Raw genomic sequence first — 12,312 nt, forward strand, 5'->3', positions numbered from 1 at the left:
TATGTGCAAAGAGAAATATGATTTTTTTAAATGATAAAAAAGTCTGTTCAATTTCAAATCAACAAACATCTATGAAGTTCTTTGTCTCATGATGAGAGGTCATGTGATCTGGTGAAAGAAGCTGGCCATGGAGTCAGCCCTGTCTCTGATACATACTAAATGTATGACTGAGGACAAGTCACTTAATCTCTTTGCCTTGGTTTCCTAGTCTGTAAAATGAAGAGACTGGATTCAAAGCTCTAAATCATGGTTCTATTAACTTATGGCACAGACCACATGGGTGACTCTGGGCCAGTCACATAAACTGTGACAACCCTGAAGTTTCCACCTCACACCCAGCAAACCAGCAAGAATGACAAAGATGGGAATAATCAAGATCAGAAAGATTGTGGAAAGATAGGAACATGCATTCTTGGTGGAGATGTTACATAGAACCAGTTTTAAAAGAAATCTCAAATTAAATTAATAAATTACTAAAATGTTCATATCTTTTGACTCAGAGATTCCAATAATAGGTCATTGACCCCCAAAGGTCATTGATTTTTAAAAATCCCTGTATATACAAATTATTTCTAGAACATATTAGGGTACATGGACATGATGAGACATTATGGATGTTATTAGACACTGACAATGTGATCCTGGATGAGTTATTTCATCTCTATCTGCCTTAGTTTCCTATCTGAAAAACTGGGATAACAATTACTCCTACCACCCAGAGTTGTCATGAGGATCAAATGAGATAGCCTTTGTAAAGCATTTGGCACAGTGCTTTCCACATAGTACTAAATAAATACTAAATAAATACATACTAAATAAATGTGAACTGTTATTTTTATGATTGTGATGGTGATGATGATGGATATCTTCCAAAGTTCAATTTGCTAGCTGTATGACCTTAGGCAAGTCAGTTGGTCATACAGCTAGCCTCAGTTTCCTCATCTGTAAAATGAGTTAGAGAAGGAAATAATAAGGAAATAACACTCCAGTACCTTTGCCAAGAAAACCCCAATGGGGTCAGGAAAGAGTCAGACTCAACTGAAAAACAACTGAACTGATGATGATAATGACTATGTGGTAAGAAGAGAGAAAGACGATGAATACATAAAAGTCTGGAGAGACTTACGTAAATTGATACAACAGAAGGAAAGTAGAGTTCCCCAAAAAAAGACTTGAGAAGACACCTTCTTTTATTCTTTTACAAAGAAAAGCAGTCTTTGCTTGCTGCTCATTACTTGGGTTTTCAATTTTTTTGGAATGTATTAATTGATTGATTTGCTGAATTTTTTTCTATTCTATTTCTTTTTTTAAAAAAAAAGTTCTTTGTTGTATAAGATGGAAAAGAGAGAATTGTTGTTGCAGTTGTTGTTATTATTTACTTGTATCCAACTTTTTGTACCCTCATTTGGGATTTTCCTGGCAAAGATATTGGAGTGGTTTGCCATTTCCTTCTCCAGTTCATTTTATAGATGAGGAAACTGAGGCAAACAGGGTGAAGTGATTTGCCCAAGATCACACAACTAGTAAGTGTCTGAGGCCAGGAAGTCAAGAACTGCACTCAGGAATTCACCACCTAGCTGCCCCTAATGTCTCCACTCAATTCAGAAGATGATGTCTTCCAAACTTCAACTCAGGAACTGTGCCACTTACCTGCCCAGGGAGAAGAATTCCCAGGGGGGGAATTTTAGGTGATGTAAAAACAAAGGAAAACAAAATTTTATTTAAAAAAACAAGTGAGATGCAGATCATCATTGGTAGAGGAAATTTTGAGTTTCTACACTGGGAATTCCCCCCTGATGAAGTCAGTTGCTATGGGAGGTGGAGTGGGATTTTACCCAAGAGTCTCTGTTAGGTACCCCTTTGAGAATGAAGGATGAATAACAGCAGCAGTAACAACAAGGAACACAAAAGACATACGTGAAAGTCCCTTTCCTCAGAGAACTTACATTCTATTGGAGAAAGTTGGGATGGAGATATATAACATGTACAGAACTAAATACAAGATTGTTTGAGGAAGGAGAAAGCAATAGCAATTTGGAGTAGTACAGAAGGCTTCCCACAAGAATCAGCACCTGAGCTGAGTCTTGAAGGAAAAAAAGAGATGTTCCAGAGATAGAGATGAAGGGGAAAGGGCAGCTAGGTGGCGAAGTGGATAGAGAACCAGCCCTAAAGTCAGGAGGACCTGAACTCAAATGTGACTTCAGATACTTAACCCTTCCTGGCTGTGTGACCCTGGGTAAGTCATTTAACCCCAATTGTCTCAGCAAAAAAAAAAGAGAGATGAAGAAGGAGTGAATTCCAGGCATGAGACTCAGAGGTAATCTGAGTGAAGGCATAGAGATGGAATGTTGGGTTTGAAGTACAGCTAATGATCCAATTTGGCTGGAATGTAGAGTGTGCACAGGGAAGAAAGGAACATTAAGAATGGGAAGGCAGGTTTGTGGAGGGCTTTAAATGCCAGGTTAAAAAACTTAAATTTTGGAGCCCCTGAAGATGTATGAGAAAGAAATCATCCAGCAGTAAGAGAAAGAGATGAAGGAAGGATGCAAGAGTTTTTGATGAAGAACATATGGGAAAGATACAATTATATAAATTAAAAGATCAATAAAAGTTAATCTCTAAGTAACAGAAATCATGTGAAGGTCCTACTGAAGAGTCAATGATATATACCTCCACCCTCATGGCACAGAGATAGGAAAACTACTAAGTTCTTGAATATGTTGTCAGAAAAGGATATTTCTACATAGGATATTTTATTTTGATAGTTTTTCTTTGCCACAAGAAAGAACTCTATTTAGGGGAGTAGAGTGATAAATGACCTGCACAAAAGCAAAATATATCAATAAATGAATTTTCTAAAATGTCATAGTAAAGCAAGATCCCAAAGGATATGATGAGCAGCAGTGGGGAAAGCATCAAAGGTAGGGAATGGAGGGAGTGAATGATAGAGCTAAACTGAGTGAAAAATGGGAGAGAAGGCAAGGTTAAGAAGTTTTCTGATGATAATGATAGACTGGAAAGTTCTGAGAAGAAAAATCACTGGTTTTAGCAATAAAGAGATTATGAGTTATCTTGGAGGGAGTGGTTTCCCTGAATGTGTAAGATTGGAATCCAGATTACCATGGGGTGAAAATGAGTGGGAGGTTTAGAAAGAGGCAACAAGTATAAACAGCTTTCTAGGTGTTTGTCAGTAAAAAAAGAAAGACATAGCTTAAGAAAAGGGCAGGGTCCAATGGAGTAGATTGAACCGTATTTGCAGGCACTGAGGAGGGGATAGGGAGAGGGGATATTTGAAGTTATTAGTTCTCAAATAAGTCATGGGATCAAGGTTCTAAGAGAAGAAAATAAAAGAGCAAAAAATAAGGGATCACATAGAATGATTTTGAGATGTGGAGGAAGGAAAAGGGGGAGCACATGAAGGTTATTTGACTTTCTCAATAAAACAATTATCTTGACACTCTACTGAGAAGGAGAACTATGTTCTGCTCTCTGACCATTCCTTGCTAGGGCTTTCCTTCTGTTAATTACTTCCTATTTACCCTGCATAGATCTTGCTTCGTATATGTTTGTTGCATGTTGTCTCCTCCATTAGATTGTAAACTCCTTAAGAGCAATGATTGTCTTTTGCTTATTTTTGTGTCCCCATCTATTATGCCAGAACCTAGAATATAGTAGTATTTAGTAAAATTTATTGATTGAAGGCACTTACAATGTTTAGCCTGAAAAAGAGCAGACTTGGAGAATATAAGACAACATAATAGTTGTCTTCAAATACTTGAAAGTTTCTCTCATGAAAAACTGTTTACACTTGTTCTGATGGGCCCTGGAAGGCTGAAAAAAGAATAATGAAGGGAAGTTAGAGATGCAGATTTAGGCTGGAGCTGAGGAAAAACTTCTTAAAAGAGCGACAAAAGTAGAATGAATGAACTGCCTTGGAAGCAGCAGGTCCCTTCTCAAAGGAGGCCTTTGATCCAAGTCTGGATGATCACACATTTAGGACATTGGAGAAGGATCCTCCTTCTGACATGGAATTAGACAAAATGATCTCTGGGATGTCTTCCAACTCTGAGATCCAAACAACTGGCCAAGAGTATGGGAGCTGGTACAATAGCTTCTCTTTGAAGGGCTGAAGAGGATGAGAGGGGAGCAGTCCCTTGACCTTTAGCATCCCAGGCAAAGATGAGAACATTAAGATTGGACAGCACCAGAAGCAGTTAATGATAGGGAATGAACTGACATCAGTAGTTCAAGCAGCTGGGAGATATTGAATTTGGCAAGGAGTCCTAGCCTGTAGGCAGCAACTCTGATAAGATTCAGGTAGACAAAGAAAAGGACAATGGTACCCTAGTTTTTGAGTCTTATCCAGCTTGGGGAAAGTTGTGAGAGCCTCTACTAGTTGCATGCAAGCACAAAATCAGCCATAGAGATCATAGATCAAGTGATGTTAGGGTCAAAGATAGGCTAAACCATCCTTATGAGTGGCTAAGGAAGGGAGTAATAAACCAGTTTAAGAGCTGAAGAAGTTGCTGAACTGGGAAGCCAATTTATTGCAAGAGACACCAATGTGTATTTTGAAGTAGGTTTGAAGAGGTTGAAACAGAGAAGGTTGGAGCAGCTAGTTGGTACAATGGTTAGAGCACCAGCCCTGAATTCAGGAGGATCTGTGAGTTCAAATCTGACCTCAGACGCTTAACACTTCCTAGCTGTGTGACCCTGGGCAAGTCACTTAACCCCAATTGCCTCCGGGAAAGAAAAAAAAAAAAAAAAAACAGAAAAGGTTGTGATATAGATACTGAACTCCCTGAGGGGGGGGGGGGGGGAAGGAAGAATATTCTTCCTCCTTATCTCTGCTTCTTGGAACCTCCTAAAAGTTTTCTAGGGTTAACTGAATTGCCACTTTCTTCAAGGGACCTATTTTTTCCCCCATCCTTATTCATCCCCTCCCTCAACTCCTCCTTGATCAGCTCCTTTCCCAGTGACTATGCTCCTCTGTTTATCATTCAGCTAAGGAAGAAGCATTTGTTAAGCACCTATTATATACTCATATATGAATGAGGTATATTATTCCTGCCTCTTTTTCATGTATATTCCACAGTCGAATGGGAATAATACACCTCATTGACATTTGAGCACATAATAGGTGCTTAACAAATGCTTGTTAGGTTGAGAGATGACTCTCACAACCATCTGGACTAGAGTGATATCAAGGGATGGGGGATGAAGCTCCAAAGTGGATGGGTGAGTTGCTGAGTAGTGAAAGACTTGGGAAGTGGCAGGAAAGAACAACCAGTTGACCAGCTCCTCCTCCTGCTCCTAAGGGATCATGATGGGGGAAAAAAGAATCGCTTACTTGATGCTAGAGAAGAAGGTTAAGGATTTTCTGCAGAATCAGACTTCCATTTCCAGAATATGGAAAGATGATAGGATTCTAACCAGAGCTGAAAGGAGCCTCAGAGATCATCTAGAACAATCCTCCTATTTTACAGATGAGGAAATCAAGGAAGTTAAGTGACTGTCTCAAAATAATGCAGGTTGTAAATGGTACAAAAGCAGAAGTAAAAGTGAGTTGGTTTACCTGGGTGGGTACCAGAAGACACATTGAAAGGAAAGGGCTGGGGGCAGCTAGGTGGCACAGTGGATAGAGTACCAGCCCTGAATTCAGGAGGACCCGAGTTCAAATGTGGTCTCAGACACTTAACTTCCTAGCTGTTTGCCCCTGGGCCAGTCACTGAACCCCAGCCTCAGAAAAAAAAAAAAAAAAAAAAAAGAAAGGGCAAAGATCCTGAAGGCTTGGATTGTTTCATATTTGTCTTTGTATGCTTGCTGCTTAACACACTTCACAGTCTGACTGGTAGCAAGTGCTTATTGATTAATTGGTTGACTGACAAAATAACAGAGGTCCAGAAAAGGAAACTATGTAAGTAATAGGTGGAGTAAGAGGATAATGCTGTTGACTTCAGCTATGGGCAACTTGGAATTGTAATAATTAGGAGAGCAGGAATTAAGAGTCAGTGGGTGCATTGACAGAGGAAAGTAACAGTTAACTGGGTCACTTTCCCTTCTGTGGAGGTGGGGTGGGGTGGGGTGGGGTAAGGATTGTTATCTGGCCTTGGAATAGCAGCATCTGCTTTGTCTTTCTCCAAACATAGGATGAGACTCAAGTGGAGGCAAAAGGGAAATTAAGTGAGCAGGAGGTACTTCAGCACTCACCTCACATGGAGAAAATTTCTCAGCCTCAAGTTAGCCTTTCTATGTGAGAGCCTAGTGATGAACAAAAGCTGCCAGTTCCCCCAACCCCCTGTATTCCTGGTACCTGATCCCTCCAAATCAATTCAGTAAACATCTTTTAAGAACCTCTTAATGCCAAGCACTGTACAAAGGGTTTGGGAATACAACAACAAAAATAGTACTTGCCCTCAAAGAGTTTACATTTTCCTGGAGCGATTCAATATGTTGTTCCACTCTCATGATCCCAGGACCATACTGTCCCTGGGATTCTCTTGGCAAAGATGCTGCAGTGACTCATCATTTTCTTCTCCAGGGGTTTCTCCAGTCACACAGTAAGTGTCTGAGCCTACATTTGAACTCAGGTCATCCCAACTCTTGGCCCGGCTTCCAATCCACAGAAGCCCCTAGTTATTGATCTATGGCTTTCTAATTCAGTATGCAGCCAGCAGTACTGTTTAGTGGCTATGGGAGTTGGACACCACTGGTCCAGAGCTTAAATGATTTATTTGCCCTACGTCACACACCTAGTAGGTTTCAGAGGCAGGATTTCAATACAGATTTTTTGACTTTTAGACCAGCTCTCCAGCTGCTGTGGAATACAGCTTCTTCAATACAAAGTAATTTCAGCAGAGGGAAGGAGAACCGCAGGAACTAGGGTGGGAGATTTCAAAATCATGAAAATCCTCAGGTAGGAAAAAGTGGAGATAAGGGAATTTAGGGATTTTAAGAAACAGAAGTAGAGGGAGCTTTGCAGACACAGGGCATTGGCTGGACCAAGACAGGAAGGCAGGAGATAGAATGTTTTAGGGATCTCCAGCCTAAAGCAAGAGCACAAAGCCCTCAATTGGGGTTGGAAACTAGGATGAATCCTGGATTTGGGATGAGGATTAGCACTGAAACTGGAGCTGGGATTAGCATTAGGATGGAGATTAGGTCTGGAGGCTGGATCTGAGGTTAGGATCAGACCCCAAATTGTTAGGATGAGACCTTTTTTAATCTCCTTCTTCCCCAGTAGCTAGCCCTTCTCCAGTCCCCAAAGAGCTTTTGTCTCTATTTCTTATCTGAGTACAGTTCCACTCCCCAGAACAGTAAACTCCTTGAGGGCAAGGGGGGTGGGGGGTGGGGAGTAGGGCAGTGGTATCTCCAGCAGGAGGCCTGGCACTCATTAGGAGGCCCTTGATAAAAGCTTTGTGGAGTTGAAATTCCAAGATTTGACCTGGGGCTGGGCCTGATTTGGGGCACTCTCTGCCCCGGCCTTGGGGCAGCAGCCTGAACATCTGGCCAGACTGAGAAGCTGTGGCAGCGAGAGCTGGGGCCCCAGACTCCCGGTTCCTCCCGGACAGAGGCAAACAGTCCACTTCAATGGTTAGACAGAAAGGGGGACAGTGAAAGAGAGGAGAGGGAAAAATGGAGGGAAAGAAGGCTGCACCAGGGGGAGGTCAAGAGGGAGCTGAACAGGCGGGTTTCTGGCTATGTGGGGTTTGGAATTTTGGGTTTGTTTTTGTTGTTGTTGTTTTAAAATAATGCTTGCAAAATTTCTCAGGAAGTTCTCTCTCTCTCCCTCCGTCTCTTTCCCCCTTTCCCCCTCCCCCCCTCTCTCCCTGCTCTCTCCACCTCTCCCCTCCTCCCCCCCATCCAGCCGCTGCTGCAGCGGCTCAGGCCTCTGTGATTACAGCTCCCTTCCTGCCGCCACAGCTGGCCGGGAGGAGGGGGAAGAGTCAGCTGGGGCTAGGGCTGGTGCAGCAGGCGCCGGGCCCGGAGCCCGGAGTCCAGAGTCCGGAGTCGGGAGCCTGGAGCCACTCAGCCTTCCCACTTCCCTGTGCTCCGCTGGGTCTCCCGTTGGGACCGGCTGCCCCCGGCACCAAGCATCACCCAAAGGGCTATCCCGGACAGCCAGGGACCAGGAACCAGGTAAAGGCGATTGTCCATCCTGTCCCGCCCCCTTCCCCCCTTCCCGAAGCTCAAAAAGAGGGAGAGGGGTCGGGGGTGGGAGTGCGGGGAAGCTGCTGGCTGCCTTTCGTTCTTTAGAGATCTAAAGGGGGCGAGTAGTGAAGCGTGGGGTGGGGGAGGTAGCCCCTCCCTCCCGGGGAGGCAGACCAGCCACCCCCAGCTCATCATTCAGAGTTTCCATAAGAATTACAAGTTGTGTTACAGCGATGAGCTCAGGAAACCATGTCTGTGAGAGAGCGCGCGCGCGTATGTGTGTGGGTCAGAGCCAGACAGACAGACAGACCCCGAGACAGAGCGCGCTCCGGCCAGCTGGGCTCTGAATGAGGGCGCATGTTTGAGGGTTTGTGTGGGAGAGAGCCTTTCTCCGAGTGTCTGGCCAGCTCGGTCTCTTGTGGGCCTGCGCTGGTGTGCTTTCCACTTTAATTCTCCTGACTCAGAAGGCAGAAAGTCTCCGGGCAGCGAGCGAGGGCAGAGTGTGGGCTCTCTCTGTCGCTGTCTCTCCACAGCCCTCCCCGGGGAGCCGGGCCCTTTAATTACCAGGCCACATCCTTTGGCTCGTGCCCAGCCCCTCGGCTCCCCTACCTCCCCAGAGGCTCGCGATCCCATGCCAAAAGTCCTCTGCCCCCTCCTTTCTGGCTCAGGCTCCAAGGCTCTCTGCTTGTCTGTGATCTCCAGGGGCCCCGGCCGGGCTGGGAGAGAGGGTGGGGGTGGGGTGGGGGAAAGCATGGGATAGGGGCAGTCCGGTCAACCTGAGCAGGTTCAATGAATGAGTGCAGACGCTAGAGAGCAGGATCCCGGTATCGGTCCTAAATTTGGGTTTTTAGGTTGGAGTGGGATAGGGGGCATATGGGGTCACCCTTGAGACTTGGGCCTCCCCTACCTTTCCCAGCTCCCAAGCACCTAGGAGGCCGAGGGAAGCTGGGGGCAGGCCAGGAAGGACAGGATTGCAGCCCAGGATTGTCCGGACCGACCAGGGGGATAGGGCGGAGACTCTAAAGAGCAGCTCAGGAAGGGCCAGACCAGGAATCCAGGCCCAGGGAGTGGGGGAAGGGCATCTTCCCCAGCTTTGGTTCAATTCCTCGAACATGGACTAGGCACTAAGAATCCCAGGGCTCTGTATGGGTTCCCCCCCTCTCATCCCCCCACCTCCAATTCCTGAGGGTCTCTAGAAACAGCCCCAAGGCTTCCTCTGCTCCCTAACAAGACAGCTGCAGTCCCATGACCCCAACTCCCTGTTAATTAGAACAATGTCCAGCCCTTTTCCCCCATTCCCTGAAAAAAAAAAAAAAAAAAAAAAAAAAGACCCTCTAGTCTCTGCTATTAGAAGTACATGGAAAGAGCAAAAGGGAAATTTTAATCACTAAATGAATGTTCACCAGAAGGCCAGGCTTGGGCTCTGCTGTCCTGTGGGGGAGACAGAGCTGAGTCAACAGGGCCCCTATGACTGGGGAGCTCCATCAGCCTGCAGAGAGGAGACAATTGAAAAATGAAATAACAACAGATGGGATTTGGAGTCAGTGTATCCAGTAGAAAGAGATTTGGATTCAAAGACTCTGGCTTTGAAGCCTGGCCTGCCACTCAATACCTGTGAGACTCCAGCAAGTCTGAGCCTCAGTTTCCCCATCTATTATAAACAGGGTATTGGATTAGATGATATCTTTGAAAGTTAAGGAAAGGGGTCGGGGGTGGGAGTGCAGGGAAGCTGCTGGCTGCCTTTCGTTCTTTAGAGATCTAAAGGGGGCGAATAGCGAAGCATGGGGTGGGGGAGGTAGCCCTTCCCTCCTGGGGAGACAGACCAGCCATCCCCAGCTCATCATTCAGAGTTTCCATAAGAATTACAAGTTGTGTTACAGCCTCCCTCCCTCTCTCTGTCTATCCAAAGACCATCAAATGGAAAGAACTCAGCCAAAAGTCATTATTACATATATTGGCAAAATTACATATACTGAGTAAAGAACAGAACTGAGACTTGAAGCCCTGCACCTCTCTGGCTTGTTCCTTCTCTATCACCTTGCTGTTCCCTTTTCAGAGTGGAGGATCTCCTAGCATATCCACCTTGAAGAGGAACCAATAAAGAAAGCAGAGGAAAGGCTAAGGGGGAGAAGCAGGAGACAGCAAACTCACAGACAGCAGAGGGTGGCTGGCAGAGAAGTGAGAGAAGATAAGAACTGAGCTCTTAGATCACCAGTCACCACACTGCTGAGGGATCAAGAATGAACATGGATACAGCAGGAGGCTGAGGAAGGAGTGGGTGGAGAGAAAGTGAAAGCCTCAAGTGCTGATGACTTTCTGGAAATCTGACAATGTAAGGGAAAGAGAGGGGATGATAACTCAAGGGTCAGCAGGGTCAAGAAAAGGTTTATTAGGATTAGGGTCACCAGAGCCTGTTTCTAGGCAAAGAGAAAGGAGTCAGTATGGCAGTTGCAAGTCAAAAGACCTGAATTCATCATCTCTAACATTTATGATTTGTTATGACCTTGGACAAGTCACAATCTCTCTGAATCTTTATTTCCTCATCTGTAAACTGAGTTGATGAAACCTGCAATGTCTTCCTGGCAGGATTGTCAGGGAGGCCTGAATGAGAAATCAGATTAAAAAGCCATGGAAGAAGAAAGAGGGAGGGAGGAAGAGACAAGAGACAGACATACAGACAGGGAGAGAAAGGGAGGGAGAGAGACAGAGAGAAAAGGAAGAAGATGGATGAGGAAGAGAGAGGGAGGAAAAAAGAGACAGAGAGAGATTTGGGAACACACAGAGACAGAGAGACATCAAAGATAAAAAGGAGAGGGAGTGCTCAAAGGAACAAGGTCCCAAAGGAGAAGGAATCATGAGCTCCTTGAAGGCAGGAAATATTAAACAGCAGAATAGGGTGGATAATTCAACTCAGTAAATTGACCATAAAGAGGCCACCTCTTCCTTTCATTGTTTGAATGAAGGATTAATCAGACATTTGTTGCAGTCTGGCTTTCCCAGACTCTCCACTTTTCACTACTGCTTAGTACCTTTCCCTCTGAGATTGCCTTCTCATATTCCCATCTGTATCTTGTAGGTACCCAGTTATTTGCATATTGTAAGCTCTTTGAAGGCTGTGTGCTAACAAATGTTTAACAATCAGTTCTCTGGGAGGAAAAATGCATACGATATCCTTTTAAATAGAATTTGCATGATTAATATTTTCCCATTACTTTCTTAAGCCTAGACAATCATCAAAACAATAAATCAAATCATAATTTATCGCATTTACCAGTTTCTAAGCTGAAAATGCACACACTAAAAATTAATAATCCAGTGCAACAATTAAAGTGCATCTATGTTCTGCACTGGAGAGATGCAAAGACCCTGATCTCTTGGATGAAACTCAATTCAGCAGGCATTTATTGAGTGCTTACCATGTGCCAGGCATTGTGCTAGGAGCTTCAAAGAGATACAAAGACTGAAGGAAGTGGAAGAAGCCAGTATGGGAGAGGAAGGAGGATGGCAGGGTGGACAGAATGTAGGTCCTGGAGCCAGAAGATCCCTCTAATGTTTCCTATCTGTGTGATCTCAGCCACATTACTTAATGTCTCACAGCCTCAGATTCCTCAGCTGTAAAATAGGGTGATCATGTACAAAGAAAATTACCCTTTGCTCAAGAGGTTTATGTTTTCCTGGGAATGAAATTATATCTGTGAAGAAAAGTGAAAATGGAAAAGGGAGTGTTCCAAATTCCCTTGCTTCTATATGGCACATTTTGGCCATGGAGGTAAATGTGTATTCGTGGCTCCGTTCTGGGCATTTTCTCTGGTTTATTTTCCCTCCTCTACTCTCACTGCTGACCTCCTTTAAGTGCCAACACAAATCCCTCTTCCTATGAGAGCTGTTCCCTAACCTTATTTCATACCAGTGCCTTCCCTCTGTTGATCATCTTTGTAATTAATCATCTCTGTATTTAGCCTTGCTTTGTAAATTTATTTACATGTTGTTCCTCCATTCGACTGTAAGGTCCTTGAGGGATAGGGACTCCCCCCCCCCCGTGGCAATTGGGGTTACGTGACTTACCCAGGGTCACACAGCAAGGAAATGTTAAGTGTCTGAGACCAAATGAACTCAGGTCCTCCTGACTTCAGGGCTGATGCTCTGTCCAATGCACCACAT

At 44.5% G+C, this 12,312-nt stretch overlaps 1 protein-coding gene across 3 annotated transcripts in view; it reads left to right on the plus strand.

The window, feature by feature from the left end:
- Positions 1 to 7,415: 7,415 nt before the first annotated feature.
- ADAMTS10 (ADAM metallopeptidase with thrombospondin type 1 motif 10) overlaps positions 7,416 to 12,312 on the plus strand; it is a 31,305-nt gene continuing 26,408 nt past the window's right edge. For 2 of the 3 annotated variants that reach the window (XM_074301189.1, XM_074301209.1), the window contains exons 1-2: positions 7,416 to 7,593; positions 7,868 to 8,139. The gene's annotated coding sequence lies outside the window, so the exon portion shown is untranslated. Of the gene's footprint in view, positions 7,594 to 7,867; positions 8,140 to 10,207; positions 10,484 to 12,312 lie in introns of all 3 variants that reach the window. The other variant, XM_074301199.1, reaches the window with a different exon arrangement.

This window comes from Sminthopsis crassicaudata, chromosome 1 (assembly GCF_048593235.1).
Source record: "Sminthopsis crassicaudata isolate SCR6 chromosome 1, ASM4859323v1, whole genome shotgun sequence".
NCBI classification, from domain to species: domain Eukaryota; kingdom Metazoa; phylum Chordata; class Mammalia; order Dasyuromorphia; family Dasyuridae; genus Sminthopsis; species Sminthopsis crassicaudata.